Source organism: Ambystoma mexicanum, chromosome 3p, assembly GCF_040938575.1.
Source record: "Ambystoma mexicanum isolate Mex_15411 chromosome 3p, UKY_AmexF1_1, whole genome shotgun sequence".
NCBI classification, from domain to species: domain Eukaryota; kingdom Metazoa; phylum Chordata; class Amphibia; order Caudata; family Ambystomatidae; genus Ambystoma; species Ambystoma mexicanum.
Genome location: NC_090925.1, coordinates 198272363 through 198293660, shown reverse-complemented (window position 1 = coordinate 198293660; position 21298 = coordinate 198272363).

The window sequence follows — 21298 nt, the reverse complement described above, 5'->3', positions numbered from 1 at the left end:
CTCAATGTTACCCAAATCCATTTGTATCACCCTGTTAAAGATGGATGGTGACTCGCAGTACCCTTGGGGCAGCCTGGTGTGTTTCCATTTTGTGTAGGTGAAACTTGTCAAGTCTTGTGAGTCAGGGTGCAGAGGTATTGAGACAAATGCGTTTTAGGTCAATCACGGTAAATCGTGACGCCTCTGCTGGTATTCCACATAGTATAGTGGCTGGATTAGCCGCTATACAGTATTTTGCTTCTACAATGTGGTTGAGGGGTCTTAAATCCTGGATGAAACGCCAAGACCCTCCTTTAGCCTTGCGCACATGGTACACAGCAGTGTTGATATGATATGATATGATATGGCATTTGTAACGCGCCTATACACAGGTGTTTCAAGGCGCGACGAGGCAGGGAGGGGGGAACAAGGGGAAGACAGACAACGATCCTACTAGGCCAGGTATCATTCAGACAGCGCAAGTGCAGGGGTAGGTGAAGGGAAAAGTGCAAGGGGAAGGGGAGGGGGGAAGTGCAGTACAAGTAAGTAGAAAAAAAAGAAAAAATATAAAATAAATAAATAAATAGGGCCAGCTGGTGGCAAGTGCAAGGTAAGTGCAGACAAGTGCTGGGAAGGGGGGGCTGTAGGGATACAGAGACAGTCCCGCAGTGCAGGGGTTGCCAGGGAAGCAGTGCAAGTGGAGAGTGGCTGGGCCCAGGACCGAGGTCGGTGAGAGTGGGCCAGTTGCAGATTCAGTGCAATTTCAATGAAGAATTTAGCAGGGGAGAGGGACAGAGAAAGCAGAAGCAAAGAGGAAGGTTTTGAGGTGCTTCCGGAACCGGAGATGGTTCTCTTCGAATTTCAGGGAGGCAGGAAGGCTGTTACAGAGGGAGGCCCCTGCCGCGGAGAGAGATCTACCCCCAGCTCGTTGCTTTGAGAAGCGGCTGACCCTGAGGGAGTTGAAGACGGATGAGCGAAGGGCTCGGGAAGGAAGATATTTAGGAAGAGAGTTGAAGGTATTTAGGCCCCAGGCCCCAGAAGGCCTTGTGGACAATGCAGAGGGTTTTGAACTTAACCCTCGCAGCCACTGGGAGCCAGTGTAGAGATTTCAGTCCTGGAGAGATACGGTCCCTGGGCTTGAGGCCAAGGACAAGTCTTGCAGTTCTGTTCTGGATGAGTTGCAGAGCGTGGAGAGTGGAGGCAGGCAGATTAAGATAGAGGCTGTTACAGTAGTCCAGCTTCGAGAGAACCAGGGCTCGGGAGACAGTGAGCTTCTGGGGGAAGGAGAGGAAGGGAAGAATACCTCTGAGGAGGTGCAGCTGGTAGTGTGACTTCTCTGAGACGTCAGATATGTGAGGAGAGAAGGAGAGTGTGGAGTCGAAGATGACCCCGAGGTTTTTTGCCTTGCAGGTAGCAGCAGGAAGAGGACCAAGAGAGGCCGGCCAGAGAGCTGCAGGGAAGGAGGGAGTGGGTGTGCCGATGAGTAGAATCTCAGTCTTACTGGCATTAAGGCAGAGGTCATTGGCGGCATACCATTCCTGGATAGCAGACAGACAGTCAGAGATGAGGGAAGGAGAGGAGGAGGCCGAGGGTAGCCTGAAAATGAGCTGGGTATCGTCCGCATAGCACTGAAAGTTGGGGCAGAGGGCGGCGATGCAGTGGGCAAGGAGTGCTAGATACTGGTTGAAAAGCCAGGGAGAGAGATTAGATCCCTGGGGAACACCACAGGTGGAGAAGAAGACGTCAGAGAGGAAGGACCCAAGTTGGACCTGGGAGGGTCGATTGGAAAGGAAAGAAGTCAGCCACGCCAGAGCCTGACCAGTGATACCCAGATTCTCACGGAGACGGTTGAGCAGGATGGCATGGTTGACAGTGTCAAAGGCAGACGAGACATCAAGCAGAATGAGAACACAAGGGGTGTTGGAGTCGAGGTTCAAGAGCAGGTCCTCACGGATGTTCAGGAGAGCAGTTTCCGTGCTTCTGGCCGCTCTGAAGCCAGATTGATGGTCATGAAGACTACCAACAGATTCAGCATGGAGGTTAAACTGGGAGATGGCCAGTTTCTCCAGGAGCTTGCCCAGGAAGGGAGTGATGGAGATTGGGCGATAGTTAGCCGGGCAGGAGGGGTCGGAAGAGGGTTTCTTAAGAAGAGGGTGCACAAGGGAGTGCTTGAGGGGGGATGTGGTCCTTGATAGTTTTGGAGGAACATGGGTGAACCTGTTTAGACGAGACTTTCATAGATCGGACTTGTCTGGAAACCTCATCAGCAGAAAAAAGGGTAAAGGCAGAGAAGGAGGGAGGAGGGGTGGCTGCAGAAGGGCCAGAGGAAGAGCCGGGAAAAGAGGGAGGGAGGTGATAGGAGGAGAGTGAGGACAGGATGTCCTGAGTTTTAGAGATGAAGTGAGAGGCCAATGCCGTGCAGAGGGCCTGGGAGGGGACAGGAAAGGTAGAGACTGCAGCAGGGTTGGCAAGCTCCTTGCAGATTTTAAAGGGTTCAGCCGAGTTGTTAGATGCCGCAGAGATGCGGGCTTGAATAAGGGCTCTCTTCTTGGTGAGAACGGAGAGACGCTATTGCCTTTGGAACAGGCGGCAGGCCAGTTTGTCAGAGGATGAACATGAAGCACGCCATTTCCTCTCTGCCACCCTGCACTTGCGTTTTAGGGTGACGAGATCCGAGTCATACCAGGAGTTACATTTGGCTTTATGACGGGGGCAAGGATATCAAGAGTATCAGATATAGCAGAGTGGAGCATGGAGAGGGCTGTGTCAGGGTGGGAGTCAGCCGAAGGGGCAGGGGGGGCGAGAAGGTGGCAGCGAAAGCCTCAACTGACACGCGCTTCATGGGTCGGATGGCCGAGAAGGTGGGTGGCGATGATGAGGGTGGCTTTGCCTGAGGGGTAGGGAGGGTGAGGTGGGAGGATAGGATAAAGTGATCACTCCAGGAGAGAGGAGTGGAGAGAGGGACAGAGAGGGGAAGGTCAGAAGAGATCAGAGCATCAAGAGTGTGCCCTGCAGAATGAGTAGGTCCAGACGGGAGAATAGAGAGTGAGAGAGAGTCGCAGAGGTCACGAAAGAGTCCAGTGGGGGGACAGGAGGCATCCAGGTGGATGTTGAAGTCACCAAGAAAGAGGAGTTGAGTGGTAGCGGACAGGAGTGAGGAGGAGAGGTCAGCCCACTCAGAGAGGAAGGAGGAAATTTGACCAGGTGGCCAATAGATAGTAGCCACGGTATGGGAATGGCTAGGAGAGAGAGAGAGTCGGCAGACAAGACATTCAAAAGAGGAGTAGGTCTGCGTAGGAGTGACAGTGGCAGGAATCCACTCAGGGAAGATAAGGGCAACACCCCCCCCTGCACGGTTAGGCCTGGGCACGGAGAGGATCATGTAACCGCCAGGTAGGAGTGTGTCAAAGCTAGTGACAGAGCTGGCTGTGAACTATGTCTCAGTGAGACCGAGGACGTCAAGGTCCAATTCCTCAAGAAGGCGACAGATATCAGAGGAATGCTTGATGGCAGAGCGAGAGTTAAGAGTGGCAATGTGAAGATGGTTGCCATCCTTGAAGGGCTTCCGGGGAGGGGTACAGATCAGAGGTACGCCCTGCGGAGGTGTAGAAGAAGGAGGTGAAGAAGGAGCACGAGAGGGGGCAGGGAGGGAGGGTAGAGGCAAGGTAGACAAGGACAGAGGAGGGGGGACAGCAGGAGAGTAAAGGAAGTTGATGAGGCGTGGGAAGCGTCGGTCAAAGAGGTGAAGGTTGGCCTGAGGGCCTTGGACCAAGACGGTCCCATTAGCGTAGACATTAATGATGGCCTTAGAGGAGTGGAAGGAGGCCAAGAGGACATCCCAACGGGTGCCACCATTAATGGGAGAAGAGGAAAAAGGAGAGAGCATGGAGACCATATGAAGGGTCCATAGGTCAGGCGAAGGCACGAAAAAGAGGATGTCAGTGAGAGTTTCCTTAAAGCAGGCACTAGTGTAGGTGTCAGCGATGGGGAGGCCTGGGTTGGAGACCAGGATGTCCTTTTTAAACTTTTTCCTACCAGATTTAGTAAGGAGAGCAGGATAGTCAATAGAGAAGCAGTTAGAGAAGATAGGCGAGATAGAGAGCACCATGGAGTAGAAGGGGGTTGGGGGGAAGACAGACGATGCAAGAGCACGCAGACAGGAAGAGAGCGGCAAGCACAGGTTACCACATTTCAGAACAGACAACAGTATGCAAATTAGGTACACAGTGGTGAGGCCACCTAAGTTTGAGAGTCCTGCGAGGGGAGAAAAAAAACCCTAGTTTACCACATTTCAGAACAGACAACCCTAGTTTACCACAACTGTGACACAATGAGGTGAGGACAACATGCGAATGCAGTGGCCAGGTGTAGGTGGGGTGTCCGGGCGAGGATGGAGAAAGCAAGTACTGGCACCAAGCGTCCCCTGCGGACACCTGCAGACACACAGGGAGCCGCAACTGTAGGAGTCGCCCTTGGCCTTGGGGCCCTTAGCCGCAGGTGGCTGCCGGGCAGAGGGCTGCCCAGGAGGGGGGTGGTTATAGGAAGAGGGAGGAGAGGAATGGGAGGGGGGGTGTGGGCAGGCAGGGAGGCGGGAGCGAGAGGAGGACCAGGAAGTGGGAGGGGAGAGCAGGCACAAACAATACGCTCAGAGCGCGGATGCAATATTCAGTAGAAAAGCACAATCAACTCACTGAGGCCCGATGGGCCAGGCAGGGCATCCAAGGCCTGCAGTTCCCTCAAGGGCTACCGGCGACCGCTCTCCCACGCTCAGTTGAACAAAGAAGCGAGCAGGGGGAGCGGGCGTCGAGTAGCCCAGGAGGGAGGAAGCCACACAGCCAATCAGAGGGGGGGGTGGGCGGACAGGGAGGCGGGAGCGAGAGGAGGACCAGGAAGTGGGAGGGGAGAGCAGGCACAAACAACGCACTCAGAGCGCGGATTCAATATTCAGTAAAAAAGCACAATCAACTCACTGAGGCCCGATGGGCCAGGCAGGGCATCCAAGGCCTGCAGTTCCCTCAAGGGCTACCGGCACCGCTCTCCCACGCTCAGCTGAACAAAGAAGCGAGCAGGGGGAGCGGGCGTCGAGTAGCCCAGGAGGGAGGAAGCCACACAGCCAATCAGAGGGGGGGGTGGGCGGGCAGGGAAGCGGGAGCGAGAGGAGGACCAAGAAGTGGGAGGGGAGAGCAGGCACAAACAACGCGCTCAGAGCGCGGATGCAATATGCAGTAAAAAAGCACAATCAACTCACTGAGGCCCGATGGGCCAGGCAGGGCATCCAAGGCCTGCAGTTCCCGCAAGGGCTACCGGCGACCGCTCTCCCACGCTAAGCTGAACAAAGAAGCAAGCAGGGGGAGCGGGCGTCGAGTAGCCCAGGAGGGAGGAAGCCACACAGCCAATCAGAGGGGGGGTGGGCGGGCTGGGAGGCAGGAGCGAGAGGAGGACCAGGAAGTGGGAGGGGAGAGCAGGCACAAACAACGCGCTCAGAGCGCGGATGCAATTTTCAGTAAAAAAGCACAATCAACTCACTGAGGCCCGATGGGCCAGGCAGGGCATCCAAGGCCTGCAGTTCCCTCAAGGGCTACCGGTGACCGCTCTCCCACGCTCAGCTGAACAAAGAAGCGAGCAGGGGGAGCGGGCGTCAAGTAGCCCAGGAGGGAGGAAGCCACACAGCCAATCAGGGGGGGTGGGCGGGCAGGAAGGCGGGAGCGAGAGGAGGACCAGGAAGTGGGAGGGGAGAGCAGGCACAAACAACGCGCTCAAAGCGCAGATGCAATATTCAGTAAAAAAGCACAATCAACTCACTGAGGCCCGATGGGCCAGACAGGGCATCCAAGGCCTGCAGTTCCCTCAAGGGCTACCGGCGACCGCTCTCCCACGCTCAGCTGAACAAAGAAGCGAGCAGGTGGAGCGGGCGTCGAGTAGCCCAGGAGGGAGGAAGCCACACAGCCAATCAGAGGGGGGGTGGGCGGGCAGGGAGGCGGGAGCTAGAGGAGGACCAGGAAGTGGGAGGGGAGAGCAGGCACAAACAACGCGCTCAGAGCGCGGATGCAATATTCAGTAAAAAAGCACAATCAACTCACTGAGGCCCGATGCAGGGAGACTCTGATGGCACTAGTATACCTCTGTCTATTAGTGCTGTTATTGTTTCATATATCCCCTCATCTGCCTCTTTTGATAGTGGGTATTGCTTCACTATTGGCAGTATTGCTCCTTTTTTCAACTTTATTTTTACTCCTCCAATGCTTTTGATGCAGCCCACGTCATATGGACTAGTGGCCCATAGCGATGCAGGTACTGCTGCCAGATCCTCCTCGGAAAATGGTACAGTGGTAGTAACTGGTGCCTCTAGCGCTAGTGCCACCTTTTGCGCTACGTCTCTGTATGTCACTGTCACCCAAATGTGGACGATCATCTCAAACACCATCTCCCGCTCACCATTATCGTCTGAGAAGAGCTCTTCATCAGATATCTGGGTTAGTCGGCACCCCTCTGCTAATGCTATTACTGCTCTCCAGGTTCTCCCTACCCGGTCTTGGGCGTGTACTGCAATGTAGTCTTGTGTTGCTACAATGCTCTCAATACTCAGTGATATTCGTGTCCCTTCCTTTTCGCTGGCTGGTGTCTCGGGTCTAAAAAGGTAAGCTGCTGGCCTTCTCCAAATGTTCCCCTCAATTCCTGGTAGCCATGCTATTGCCATGTCTGTCCCATATTGGAATAGTTCTCCATCCACTGGTTCTGCTCTGGCTACTGTTTTGCTGCAATAAGCCTGTAGTATTTGTTGTGCTGTGAGCATATTGATGCCTGGTGTGGAGCATATTATTCCCTTGTCAGTAAAGGAGATAGTCATATTCAATCTGCTCGTGATGTCCCTACCTAGTATGTTTACTGGTGACTGGTTTGAGTATAGCAGTGGGAGGGACATATCGTTATCACCTACAGATTAGGAGATGTTATCAGTGAAGGGAACCAACACTCAGCCCCAGAGAATCCTTGAGTGTTCATAGCTTCACCTGACAGTTTAAACTTCCCCTCCCTTATGCATGACCTAGTTGCCGCTGTGTCAACTAAGAAGGAACATTTTGCATCGCCTATCGTCACCTGTATGCGTGGTTTTTCCGCAGAGTTAGGTGTTACTGATAGGATGGGACACATCAAGGACGTCTGTGGGCTGTCCTATTGTGGGTACAGTGACTGCCCATTTCCTGTGTATGGGTTGTGGCCCAGTATTGTCACCTTCCCCAGCTGTGTCTGTGCTACAGGCGTGTCAATGGATGTTATTGCATTGTCCTGTACTTGCGTGAGCTGCTGCACTGTTTGGACCTGCTGTTGTTGTTTTGTAATTGGCTGTGGCTGCGTTTGCGTGTATGTTTGCATGTGTGGTTGTGGTTGCTGTTGTGTTTTCAGTGCCTGTTGCTGTTGGTGTTGTGGCAGTTGTTGATGTTGTGTACGTTTGTAATTACGGATGTGGCATCTGTGCTTGTTTTATTGGTGGTTGCTGCGGTGTCCCCTGCTGTTGGTAAACTTGTTGTTCCCCATAGGCCCTTGCTGTCCTTGCTCCCCCCAAGCTGCCTGTGCTTGTCTCATTCTGCATGTGCGTGACATGTGTCCCACCATCCCACATATCCAACATGTCGGTGGTTCACGTGCCTGCCATTGGAGTGCCCCCAAGTTGTCTTGATACCCCTGCTGTCCTTGTTGGTTCTAACCTCGGCACCTTCCCCCTTGTTGTTGGGTGGGTGGGCCATATCCTTTCCCTCTCATTGGTCCGCCCCTCCCTCTGTAGTTATTCGAATACCCATTTCCCATTTGCATATAGCCCCCTCCCGCGTACGCTGTATATGGTGGGGGTGGAGGTAGTTGTGCTCCCTCCAGGGCATATTTTGATAACTTCTTCTGGACCAATTTCGCTTCCTCTGCCTTTCTATCTTCCTCCTTTCGTTTAATCTTTTCCTGCCACATCCTGCAGTAGTGCACTATTGTCAGTCGTATCTCTGGCCATACTTTAGCTTCCATCCCCACCAACATCTTCAACTGTCTTTTTACTTGTTCCGGGAGCCCTTGTACTAATATGTGATAGAAAATTGATAGTGTCTTGTCCCACGGTTCCCGTGTTTCCAAGCGCCACTTCTCCTGAATCTCCTGGATGTAATCAACAGGATCTTCATTCTCACGCATCTTGCGTGAGGTAATTGCTCCTATATCTGATGTGTCTGGGTATTGGAACCTCAATGCCTGCCAGAGCGCATGCCTGCAGTTGGCGAATGGAGCCCCATCATGTGCCGTGTCATTTATTGCTACCCCTGCAAATCCCGCCCTTTTCCAGATGTCATCAGCGGCATCCCCCAGTATTGAAAATTAGGAGCCCCTTCACGTCTCCCACCGTTAATTTTTGCCCTGCAATTTGTTTTTCCATCTCATATATCCACTTCCCAGCTCCTGCACTCAGTGACAGGAGCCTGCATTTTATATTTTCCTTATCGGCATGTTTCCAGGGGATATATTGTGGTCTGGCTCCTCCTCTATCTAGTAGTGGCATTAGGTTGTACTCCCTCTCCTCCCCTCTTGTCCGCCTGTGTGTGGTTATGTTAGTATATTCTTCATCTTCCTCCATATCTGGTAACTCTTCAATGCTGTCAATGTTACAGGTGTTTACCCTCTCACCCCCTGCATCCTTCCTCCCCTTTTTGTTACCTTCGTGTCCTATCATTGGTGTGCTTGCTCGTTCTTCCTGCCTGCGTCCTGGAAGGTCCCTAACTCTGCCAACCTATAGGGTGTGCACGGGGTTTGGTGTCAGCGGATGTGGTGTTGGTGCAGGTGTGGGTGTTAGCGGGCGTGGCGTTTTCCTGGTTGCCTCCCTTACCCTTGTTTCTCCTGCGATATGTTGTCCCCGCCTCCGGCATGCCCATGGTGACTCGCAGTTTGTGCGCGTTATGTACAGTTTGGCTAAACTTTCCCTATTGCCAACTCTTCCACTGGTGCTCGAACCGTCCTCTTCCTCGCTGCAAAATCCATCTGGAAACATCAATCCCCACTCTGTACGTTTCCCTCCCACGGTCACTGTCCTTAAATATATTAAATCCTCATCTGCACACTCATCTTCTTCAATCTCAGCCCCCTGTGTTGATGTTGATGTCACCTCATTATTCTGGCGTGTGTACTTTCTTGCTCCATGTTCCACCCTTCTATCTCCTCTCTCCTCTTTCTTCTGTTCCACTACTTCGCCACCTATTTCCGCTCGTTTCATGTGTAGTTCTTCCAATACCTCTGCACTCACCTTTACTAATATCCTTTCCTCTTCTTCCTTTCTCCCCCATATTCCTCCTTCCCTTTTTATATGCTTTCTATTACCTTCCCTTCTTCATACTTCCGTGCGCTTTCAGATATAATCTTTTTCCACAGTCCCATTTCCCTATCATTCTCTTCCCTCTCCTCCTCCTTCCTTCTCATCTCCCTGTTTTCTGCGCGTGCCATTCTTTCTGCTATTGCCCTTATGCACTCTTCTTCCTTTTTCCTTTCTTCCCTCTGTTCCTTCATTCTCGCCATCTCCTCCTTATGTGCCTTCTAGTCCTCCTGTCTTCTCTGTGTTTCCTTCTCGAACTGCCTAATCAGTGCGCTTTGTGGGTTCCTCAATTCCGCCAACCTTTCCTCCAGTATCTCTTCCTCCTCTTGTGAAAGTTGCCCTTCTCCCCCTTTACTTACCTCGTGCCCTGTTTGTGTGTCATCCTTCTCTTCCTTATTTACCTTTCTCACTGCGTTATCCTCTTCCTTTGTTAGTGTTCCCCGGAGCTTCAGAAGCACCTGTGCTGCTACCCACTCATCTGGCCCTCCATTTACGAGATTCCCCAGGGCGCTCCTGTCGCTCCCCGTTCCTACCGGTGTTGTGGTGGAATCTAACGTACCTGCCGCCCCCAACCTTTTTTGACAATCGTCTGGGGGTGCGTATGGTGGGGGGCTGTATGCAGGGTTGGAGTATCCCTCAGGAGCCGTTAGTTGCTGTCTGCGGCTTCTCTAAGTTATGTTATTGGATACAACACCCCTTCCTCGTTTTTCACTACCTTAGCCATTGGCCTCTGCCCCTTCTTTTTTTAACCTTTGCCTCTGCTACCGCAAATGATCCTTCTGCTTCCTCCTCACTTTCTTCAGTGCTGGGTGGGTTCTTGGTTTCCTTACCCCTACCTCCCCCTGTCACCTTCTCTTCTTTTACCTCCTGTACTGCGTACACTCCTGGGGCCCCTGGTGTACCTCCCTGGAACATCTTCCAAAGATCAAAGACTGCTAAATGGTTTGCTAATTTTTCCCTTTGTAAGTATTATGCAAGTATGTCAGCAGGTAGTGTTGCGTGTATGTGTCAAATCTGCCGTTGGGCGGCCACGGTACACTTATTTTATTGTCAGTTCCTTGAGTCCATTCTAGGCTATACTTTATGATCTTTTCTCTATGTGGTGACAATGTCACGCAAATGTGCTGGAGTGGTGTAGTTAAAGCACTTGCTCTGAATCCCAACCCTGCTCCTGCCCCCGACCCATAGTACGTTGCCATATTACACTTTTCTTTTTAAATTTTCTCAACGTCATCCTTTTACCTGGCCCCGTAAACTGGGGACTTTCGACGGTCCGCTCAAAGGGAAAGCAATTTGAATGTTACACTAATATGGTTTTGTTCCTTTATTTCCGATGTTACAACTATGGCCCCGATTGGCTGTGGCACACAAAACCCCCTGCGGCTATGTGTCCTGGGCGGCGTGCCTCTAGGCTGCCCCACCTTCCTGTGCCTCCTGTACTCGGCACACCTTCAACTTTGCTCCTCCTTTCCCCCATCCCCGCTGTCTGCTCAACCCGCTTCCTCTTCTTGTCCAACCCCCTTGTCGAGCACGGCCGGAGTTCTCTGTTCGCGGCCGCCTTTCCCCCTTTGCTCCTCCCCGTTCGAGCACGGCCGGCATTCCCCGTGCGTGGCCGCCTCTCCCCCCTTTTGCCCCTACCCTTCCGTACCCCTGGTCCTCAACCACCCCGGATGAATGCGAGATGGCGCGGTGTCCTACACAAGACCTATGGGTGACATCACCAACCTCTACAAGACACTGTAAGTACGTACAACTTTTTAACCTTATCAATGCACGCTATCTTGTGCACTTGTACCCCCCGTTAACCCCACAGCTGTCTTCCCACTTCGTCTGGAGCAGAGAAATCAACAACAATTTACTTAATATAATCGGACTGCGCACGCTGCGTCGCCTCACGTGTAACACGCCCCCTCTCCAGAGGCGCTTAACCAGCCAATTATCTTCCGCACTCGGCAAACCATCTAGCTACCGCCTGCTGGAAAACTTCATCTACTTAATGAGCTTCAACACTCAATTAGTAGGGATCCTCATCTACTCATTGATCTACAGCGTCAACTCATAGGAAAGCCACACCCCCCTTTTACACAGGTGTCCACGATCTTAAACCAATCTGCGTCTTCTAACAGTCATACGTGGGTGCCCGTGGCTCCACCCAATTCGCTTTGTGACACTGTAGAGGACGGCCCTCGTGCCTGTCCCGCTACACCTCACACCTCTGTCATCTCTGACCAGTCAAAATCAATTTCCACACACTGTTACAACTGCCCGCCTCCCTCTTTACAATTCCTCCCCCCTCCCGCCCAACATTACGTTGTTGGTTAGGTGTGCCATACTCACCAAGTCCTCGAGAGCTGGGGCCGCTCAACTGCGGGTACCCCTCCAAAGCGGCTCGCCACCTCCCCTCGTCTGGACCACATCTGGACACTCGCCAACCGCGGGCGGGATACGTCTCAAGTCGGCTCCCGAGGGCCAATGTCCGGATTGCGCTATCCGGTCTTCTTGCAGTTCTGTGATGGTCCTGTAGTCCTCAAAAGGGGGCAACGGCAGAGGGGGCCGCGCTGCCAGGTTGCCTCATTGCAAGAGGCCTGGTAGTGATGCCCTTAGGTTAGGTAGACCTCAAACAGATCTCAGCAGTGCCTCCAACTTGTCGGGGTGATTTCCCGGGGGCGGGCAGAGCCGTCCGCGGACCTCCGGGGCTGGGGAGGCCCCAACTCCTCCTGCGTCCAAAAGGAGTATAAGGCACATACAAGAGCAAAGTAATTAATGTTTATTATAGTAACGGCAGGGATTGTTCTCGGCCCGTATGCATCCGGGGAGACGTTCTCACTGTTAGTGGGCTCGCAGGCCCTTTTTACCGTAGTATGACACGCTACTCGTGTCACCTGGGAAAAATCGTCACAAAACCTATCGCCACTTCGGGTTGGCTCCCCGAGTGGTAGGGTTAGCATAGTTACCTATATGAAGGAATATTAGTGGATAAGGACGGGTCAGGTGGCACGCTTGGGCTGTCCCTAACAATTGCTACTACAAATTGGTTGCAAGGGGACACTTGGTGATTGGCTAGCTGAAATGGCGTCAGTGAGGTGCCCCTCGTACTCTAATTGGTTCCCTCGCGAGCCCCCAAGCCTGGGACCATCACCGTTCCCAGCTCGCGATGTACCTGTTGCTGGCAACAATGTGCAACTATGTGTTAATGGTGAACAATGGACAGGTCTTGCTAGTGGCTGATGATCCCGCCTTTCCCATCGGTGTAGGTGTCCAACTTGTTGCTTCGTTGTTGCAACCTGTGTCCCAAAGGTGGGACCCCGGCGACTTTCTGTCTCATGAGCTTGGCATTTTGTCAGTTCAGCTTGGTCACGTGTGGAGAGACCGTAGCTCTAGAAGAATTATGAGCATTTGATTTGTATTTCGGCTGTGAGGGGCGCTTGGCGGTGGCAGGTGTAACCTTGGCTTTGAGAGCGTGGCATGTGAGTTGCAAAATTGCGGCCTTGGCTGTGGGCTCACGTTGGGGCTCGTTCTGCGTGGTCAGTGCTTTGCTTTTTTCACTTGGGAGGATTTTCGTCTGAGTGGCTCATGCCTGGGGACTCTTGCTTGCGACCTACTCGGGCCTAGCTTCTGGGTGGCAGTATATAATCCATAATATGGGATCATGAGGTGACAGAGTGTCACAAGCAGCAGTAGATATATAAGATGGCGTCTCTATGGGGATAGGTAGCAAGAAAGCATCTGCAAGCATTAATATACGAGCTCTTCAGGCGTCTTGCATTTCTGCGGTGCTGTAGAAGGCCTATGTGAAAAATTACAACGATGTATGTCCGTGGGTGTACCAGTCCGCTACGCCATAGCACTGAGTATGTGCTTCGTGTAGGTTGATGCGTGAGTGACCAGTGTGCATGGTGGCACGTGTGTTCTTGTCTGTTGGCTATGTTGTCATGGCATCTCTAACGATGTTGATGTTTTGTGGTTGTTGTTTTAGTCGAGCTGGTCCATGTCGCAGGCGTCGGCTTGACCAGGACGTGGTATTGGGCATGCTCCCTGTGTATGTTGGCCATAAACACATGGTACCTTGACGTCTGGTAAGGAAGTGAATGGGTCGAACTCCTCTCGCAGGGTTTTTTTTGCCCATGATCCTCTAGGCCAGGCTCTGGATGAAAATGGGGGGAGGGTATTTTCCCATTTTCCCACTTCAGAATTGTACCCCCAGAGCAGACAAGAGATCACATAGTTGTCTCGAGTAAATTGAAGAGCATAGGCGATAAACAAGATCCCTGCAGAACTCCACATGTAAGGGAGGTTCTATGGGTTTGGGCACTGCCTTTAACCACATTCATGGTTCTAGGACCAAAACATTATTTAAAGCAAGAGGTGGCAAGAGAGGTGCACTTACCAACCATGAACAGTCTGTCTGCCAGAAGGCGATGGTCGACCAAATCATAAGGGGCTGAAAGTTCTAAAAGCAAGAGTAGTGCTGCATTTCCATCCTCAATAATACCGACAATATTTGATCTCAAGTTCAGCAAGAGGGTCTCCATCCCATGGTTAGGACGGAAAACAGATTGCGGTATTGCAAGAATGTCCTGATGTTCTACGAACATTCGATATTGGTTGTATGCAATTTTGGCCAAGATTTTTTAATAGGACATTAGTAATGGGCCTGTAGTTTCCCACCTCTGTAGGGTCCAGGTTTTCCTTTTTCAGTAATGGAGTGACCCATGCCTTCTTAATGCTATCTGGGATGAGGGCTTCCTGAAAAGAACGATTAACAAACCTGGTGACCCAGGGTGCCAAGGTCGAGATAAAGTCTTTGGGCCTCATTACACGGTAGGCGGGAAGGGTTTACCGGTACCGGTATTTTACCGCCTTACTACGAGGTCCCTTTGCGGGTTGGGGATTTTAACGCCTGCTTTTTGCAGGCGTTAAAAACCAACCCGCAAAGGGACCCAGGGAGCTAATTACGGTACTGCAATTTGCGGTGCCGTAATTAGCGCCTTCCCCATTCCCATTATGCCCTATGGGACAAAAATGGGAATGGGGAAGGGCAATGGTGGAAGGGGGAATTACCGCCCCGCCAACCTTGGAATGGGGCGGTAATTCCCCTTTCCACCAAGGCGGTGCCGGTATTTTACCGGCATGAACCATGGCGCTAATAGCGCCATGGTTCTCCGCCTACCGTGTAATGAGGCCCTTTGAATAGTGAGGCTGGGAAAATGTCCCACTTGGTTTAAGTTAACTTAGCATGTTCATAACTTCCTCTTCAGATACCTCTTTAGAAGTAAACAACGTGGACTCAGAGTCAGATCTTTTATCATAGGTAGATGTAAGATCTACAGCATTGTTCAGTGATTTTACTCGGTCCAATATATTATTCTGGTGTTTTAATGTTTTGTCTGAGAAGCCGTCATGGATGCGTTGGCACCCGTCATTGTCTATGATCATGGGGGGAGCAGTGGTGCTCCCTTTTAACTCCTGTAGAATAGAGAACAATTCCTTAGGTCTTGATTTAGTCGATAAAATTGCGGTATTTAGAATGGATTCTTTTGTTTTTAAAAGAGATGTCTTCAAAGTTGTAATGGCCTGTTGATATGCAAAAAGTTTGAGGTTAGAAGGATGTTTTCGCCAGATGTGTTCCAGTTTGCGTCTGGCAGTTCTGGCATCAATAACCTCAGAGGTAAGCCATGTATTAGAAATGCCAAGCTTCTTCTGGTGTATGGGCTTTAGAGGTGAGAGTGTGTCAAAGACATGGTTTGTAGCCTGTCTAAAATGAAATATGAAGTCTTCAAGTGGAGTGTTTCCTTCAAGAGACGGGAGAAGGGGAATGACAAGTGCATCAAAAGCCTTGTGAGTCACATTCCGACAGTCCCTGGCAAAGCCAGACAATTTGATAGGCTGGTGTTTACCAATAGAGGTACCGTTGAGATGCATCTCAAAGGATAAGGAATAGTGATCAGACCAGATACATTCATCTACTGATTCTTTGATAGGACCCAGTCCAATGTGTTACCACCTGTGTGAGTAGGCCGGTCAACATGCTGGACAAAGTCCATGGTTTGAAGTGTCTCCAGTAGAGATGTAGCTTCTAGATCTGAGGGCTCATTAGCCCATAGTTCAAAATTGCCCAAGATCAGAAGTGTGGAATGCTGTTTGAAGACGCTACCCAGAGAAGCAAGAATGTGCTCCACAAACCTGGGTCTGGCCATAGGAGATCTGTATAATAGTAATAGACTCAGAGTGGTAATATGGTCGATGTTGAGTTTCAGTGCTAAGGCTTTGCAGTGATCAAAGAGCAGGGTGTCTGATATATAGAACTTAAGGTCTTGCCTAAAGATTAGGGCCACCCCCCTATTGTTAACACAATCAAATTGTAGGGACAAGAAACCAGCTGGTGTTGCCAATTGTAAGGAGTGCAGGGCAGCCTCATGGAGCCATGTCTCAATAATGGATAAGAAGTCCAGTTTATCTTGTAGAATAAAGCCACCCACTTCTACTGCGTGTTTCACTAATGAGCGGGTACCTAACAAAGCACATTTAAGTGAATGTGAGGAGGGTGATGCCGTGTTCAAGATCTGTTACAATGTCGATTAGTACTTGAGGCATGGTGAGCGGGTCAGGAATATGGGCCGATGGTAAGGGTACTGGAAGTACATTTGGTTCATTAGATGTGAGCTTATAGTTAAAGTGCCTTATCCTCGACCTTGCTAGAAGCGTTGAGGAGACCCGCTGGCTTAGACATTAGTCTGGCCCTAGGGTTCCTCTGTATAGCAGAGATTAATGTGCAATGACAGCATTTTAGGCAAGCGGTGAAAGACCTAGGAGCGCAATGCACAGGCAGAGCAGGGTGAGTCAGACGCCTGAAGCCACTCACCTTGCACATTGCACCTTGCACTACTACATTGCACCGTGAGTACTAAAGGAACTGAACAGATGGACATAATAGAGGTGTGGACATGTTACTCACACCTCTGCCATTTTGTTTCTTCTCTTTTGTTTTCTCTCTCGTGTAGAAGACCGTCTATGATAAGCTGATATGCTTGTTTTTGGTGCGAAGAGAAAAGTGTTTAATACAGTTTAAATGATACAAAAAAAGAAAGGAAAAACAATGTTTTTGGTCTAGTCCCATTAATTTTCCCATATAGAAGAAGTACATCGATTTCACACCCAGGGGCGTAGGAGACACATAAAATCTGGGGGGGACAGGGCACACCTTGGGGACTTTGCTTTCTTTATTTATTTATTGTGTTTTAGTCAAAGAACTCGACTTTTCACAACATTAAAATTAAAATAGCAGTACGTATTAAATGACAAATATCATCACTGTATAAAACAAGGGAAAAGAAGAAAAGAAAACAGAATAAAATTAAAGGATGCAGCAGCAAAGAACATGTCTTTATATGTTGCATTTCTGGATTTGTCATCTGACTATGAGCTCTTGGTAAGAGAGAGGAAATAACAATTACTTCCAGTGGGCCACAGCTAGGACGCCAGATCACCTGTAAGTGGATTCCTGCCAAATACAGGAGTTGCAGCCTTTTCTACCAACTGCAAGTTGCTACTTTTTTTGTGTGGGGCAAGGAGACGTGTGTCTCTTGGAATGGAAGGATGGCAGTTTCAAATAAAGAGGAAATCTTGCGTGTACCTCTGAGTAAGCCCTGTTATTGCATTAGAGGGAACAGGTGTGTGATGTTGCTTCTTTGACTGTCCTCCGGGTGGTGGGTGGTACAGCAAACAAGGAGGATGAGCGATTGCAAGCCCACCCCCTTATAAGCTCTCCCCAGGTCCGCGGCAAGATTCATCGGACCCGGGAGATGCCTAGTAAGTGGGGTGTATGTGGACCCAGGGGGGTGGCCAGAGGGGCAGCCCGCTATGTGGACTGCCCCTCTAGCGCTCCTGTGAGGGCAGGGCCAGCATCTCACGATGAGTCTGGTCCCTCTTATTCCTTCTCATGCTGGCTTTAGAGCCTCGCCTTTCTTTGCCTTTGTTATTCTGAATGCAGAGCTGTACTCTGTTCCTTTCTCGTTTAAAATTTGCTGCAAAGCCTGATCTATTTGATTCTCTCATATGTTACTAGGACGGCAGTGCATGGGTCCTCTGCCCTGTAACACTATTCAAAGAGCCCCTCTGGCCTTTCTTTGCCTCTCCCTTGTCTCACTGCTTGCTTGCTTAATACATACCTCCTTGCTTGAACACTCAACATATTCTCCCTAACACAGCAATGGCAGCTGCAGTCTGTCTTAACTGCTGTTTGTTCCGTGTCTTCAATTGGCCTCTTATTTCCACTTTACTGTCTGCCGGGGAAAGGCATTTGCCAGTCACTGCCATAATGGTTCTACCTGGCCATAAGAGGGCAACAGCTAGCCAATATTGGAAGAACATGGGCATATTATGCCAGAGGCTCGCAACTGCCTTCCTAATGCCTACACAAGAGACACAACTCTTGCCTTTGTTTCTAACAGTAATTCAGTGGATGAAGAAACGCGAGAACACACATATTGCTTATAAATGAAGAGGATGATGTCACACTTGGTTAAGACATTTTGATCACACCAGGAGCTAATTTCCAGCTGCAATAAAGCGATTACCTTTTAGACTTCTGGCTTTAAATAATGTTAGTATCACCTGGAAAGGATAGAGGTTGCTCAACAGGGTTCCTGGAGCATGAGGGGTACCCTACTCATGGGCATGGATGATTGGATGGCATTCTTGCCCTGGTTTGGAGCCTGGCCCTTACAGCCATGATGGGGGAGGGCCTATTACTTTTGGTCGTACGTACCCTTTGAGGGTGGGCAGACATTGCCTCCTGCTTTAGCCCACTAAAGACACTGCTTTGCAACTTTATCACACATACCTGTCAGGTGGCATGTAACTCAATGCTACTAATGTTATCAGCCTCGGAAGTCTGGAATCCTTTGCCACATCAACTAGGGTACAAGGCTTGCCACCTGAGACTTACCCATGTCTGAGTAGGGTTCTGTCGCCCTGTGGGGAAGACACACACAGAAAGAGGAGGGCACGGTGCCCTTGTGGGTTTTTCACACTTCTTCCTGGGGGTGGGCTCAATTCACTCCACAGAGAAAGTGGCACATTCTGGGCAACATTCTCCCACTTTGACAGTGTCACCCAAAGAGCTAAGTTGGCCATTTGAAATACCTCTGTCGAATTATTATTGTGCAATCCACACTGATGGGTTTAAGCACCTGTTTAATGTGAGATGGCAATTAAGGGCATTTGCCAACTCACTCAAGAAGTACAGGACACCCTCTTACAAGCGACCTGCCATACTCACTCATTCTGATCATGAATTGCCATTTATCTGGGGTCATGTTAAATGTATTCATTTGTTTATTACATGTGTAGCATCACGCAAAACCCACAAGCATCAAGGTGCAACGTAAACTGCATGGAGTGGATCACTTCCATTGGCGTAAGTGTTTACTTTTCCGCCACAAAATTGAAGATTTTAGCGTAAAAGGCAGGTGAAATCACATTGCTTTTCCACTCTGGAAGAGTGTAAATACCTCGCACAATTAGCGATTGCTGGCGGAATTGACAAATGGCTTCCTCTGCACTCCGCCCGCTTTTACCAGGTTTAATTTCCAAGGAGATCCCAGAGGAATCCCTTTCCTTATTTCCAGCATGAGAACCCATGCTGGCAGTAAGGCTGAATTTGTCTGGTGGAGCGGGAAATACAGGGGGTCCTGGTGTGTCCACTCGGCTCCCGAACTCCACCCAGAAAATGCACGAAAATCCGGCCAATTAGAAAAAGCGACAGTAATAGTGTTTTCCACCACTTCTTCTGAACCAATTGACCTGGAAAATGATGTAATGCATCGGAAGCTGAATGCATTCTCTCCACATATTATCCCACCGGAAGATTAAGGCAGGTGCTGAACACAGGCGTTACATATTCCTGCGCACAATCTGCATTTGGAGCATGAACTCATTGAGCTACCTTACAAATTATATCTCTTCTGGGGCTTTACCGTCTTAACCCCTTAACTGCCATGGGTATTTCTGCCAAGGCCTTTTTTGGTGATTTCGGTATGTCGCTGTTCAATCCCTTGTAACTTTTTTGTTACATAAGATATCTCAGCCAAATTTGGCCCCTTTTTTCCCCAAATGTAGGCGGTCGTAACGTTTTGGACTTTGCCGGGGATTGTGGGTAATAAATTCTGAGGCGATTTGCGCAAGTCAGACCTCTGTGGATTCCCACAGGTGTCCTCTTTTCGGAAATGCAGGAGGTTCCCTGTTTTCCTTGGTGGCTTCGACACCATAGGCCCAAATCTGTATGTTGTCCACATAAGCAAAATCTGCTCTGCAGAAAGGCTTGGGGTTACCAGTGGGTTAGCCTTTTCCCTTTGCGCCCAGGTAGGTACACCCACACATGTGAGGTACCATTTTCGTTGGGACACCGGTGGGAACGCAGGATGGTAGGACATGTGTTGTTGGTGGTGTGTTTCGGTGGGTGTCCAGAGTGAAATGTCTGAAAATTGAGTTTTTTTCCACCAAATTTCAGAGACATTTCCCTCTGCCCACATACCGAAACACGCTGCCAACAACAGATGTCCTACCTTCCCGGGTTCCCACAGGTGACCAGATGCAAACGGTACCTCATATGTGTGGGTGCACCTACCTGGGCGCAAAGGGAAAAGGCTAACCCACTGATAACCCCAATCTAGCAATCTGCCCCTAGGGAGGGCTACATGAGATGCCCCCCATCCATTTGGGGTGGGAGGAGAGGGCCACCCCCTTTCCACTAATAACATCCATGGTGGTTCAGTGGCCCCCCACACCCACCCAAAACAAGTTATAATTTGTTTTATTTTTGTTTTGCCCCTTTCCTAGGGGCAGATGGGCACATGTGTCTGGCCATCTGCCCCCGGAGGGGCAAAACGTACTGCTCCAGGCTTGGGGGCCGGATCTACCAATATCCGCAGTGGTCTCTCCCCCACCCCAAATGGATGGGGGGCATCTCATGTAGCCCTTCCTAGGGGCAGAAATCTGCCCCCAGGGAGGGCTACATAAGGTGCCCCCATCCACTCAGGGTGGGGGAGAGGGCCACCCCCCTTTCAAACACAAAACATCCTGGTGGTCTAGTGGGTCCCCCGGACCACCACCCCCACCCAAAACAAGATATAATATATTTTTTGTTTTGCCCCTTCCCTAGGGGCAGATGGGCACGTGTGTGGCCATCTGCCCCCAGGGGGGGGGGGGCAAAACGTACTGTCCCAATCTTGGGGGGGTGGTTCTGCCAATATTTGCAGTGTCCTCTCCCCCCACCCCAAATGGATGGGGGGCATCTCATGTACCCCTTCCTAAGGGCAGAAATCTGCCCCCAGGGAGGGCTACATAAAGTGCCCCCAATAGGGTGGGGGGAGAGGGCCACCCCCTTGTAAAAATCCCTGGTGGCTAGTGTCCCCACCAGCACCCATCCCCACCCACACCCAAAACTACGTTTAAAAAAAAAATATTTTTTTGTTTGCCCCCTTCCCTGGGGGCAGATGATCACCCATCTGCCCCCAGGGTATTGCCCCCATGCTTTGGGGGTCGGGGGGAGAGGGCTGCTTACGTAGTAAGCAGCTCCTCCCCCCACTTCAAAAACAGATCCCTGTACGACACAGCAAACATATTCTGGGGGGGATAAATGACATTACATCCCACCCACTTACAATTGTGGGGGGGATTTGTCCCCACTATCCCCCCCATGTCCTACGCCCATGTTCACACCCATAGTGCAAAACCTGTTAGACAGATTTGTGCCAATTAAGAAACAACTTGAGTACAAAGCATGGCAGATATTTCTTTTACTGGGATTAGTTAAACCCATACAGTAGTTTTTAAAATATTTATACATTGCAGATAACATTTGCAATAATTCCTATGTAAGTGCCTGTAAGACAAAGGCAATTTCCAGGAGCAAAAGGCTTGCATTTGAACTAATGTGCATACCCACAATGCCTTGGTGGCGCTGTGGCATGTGTGACT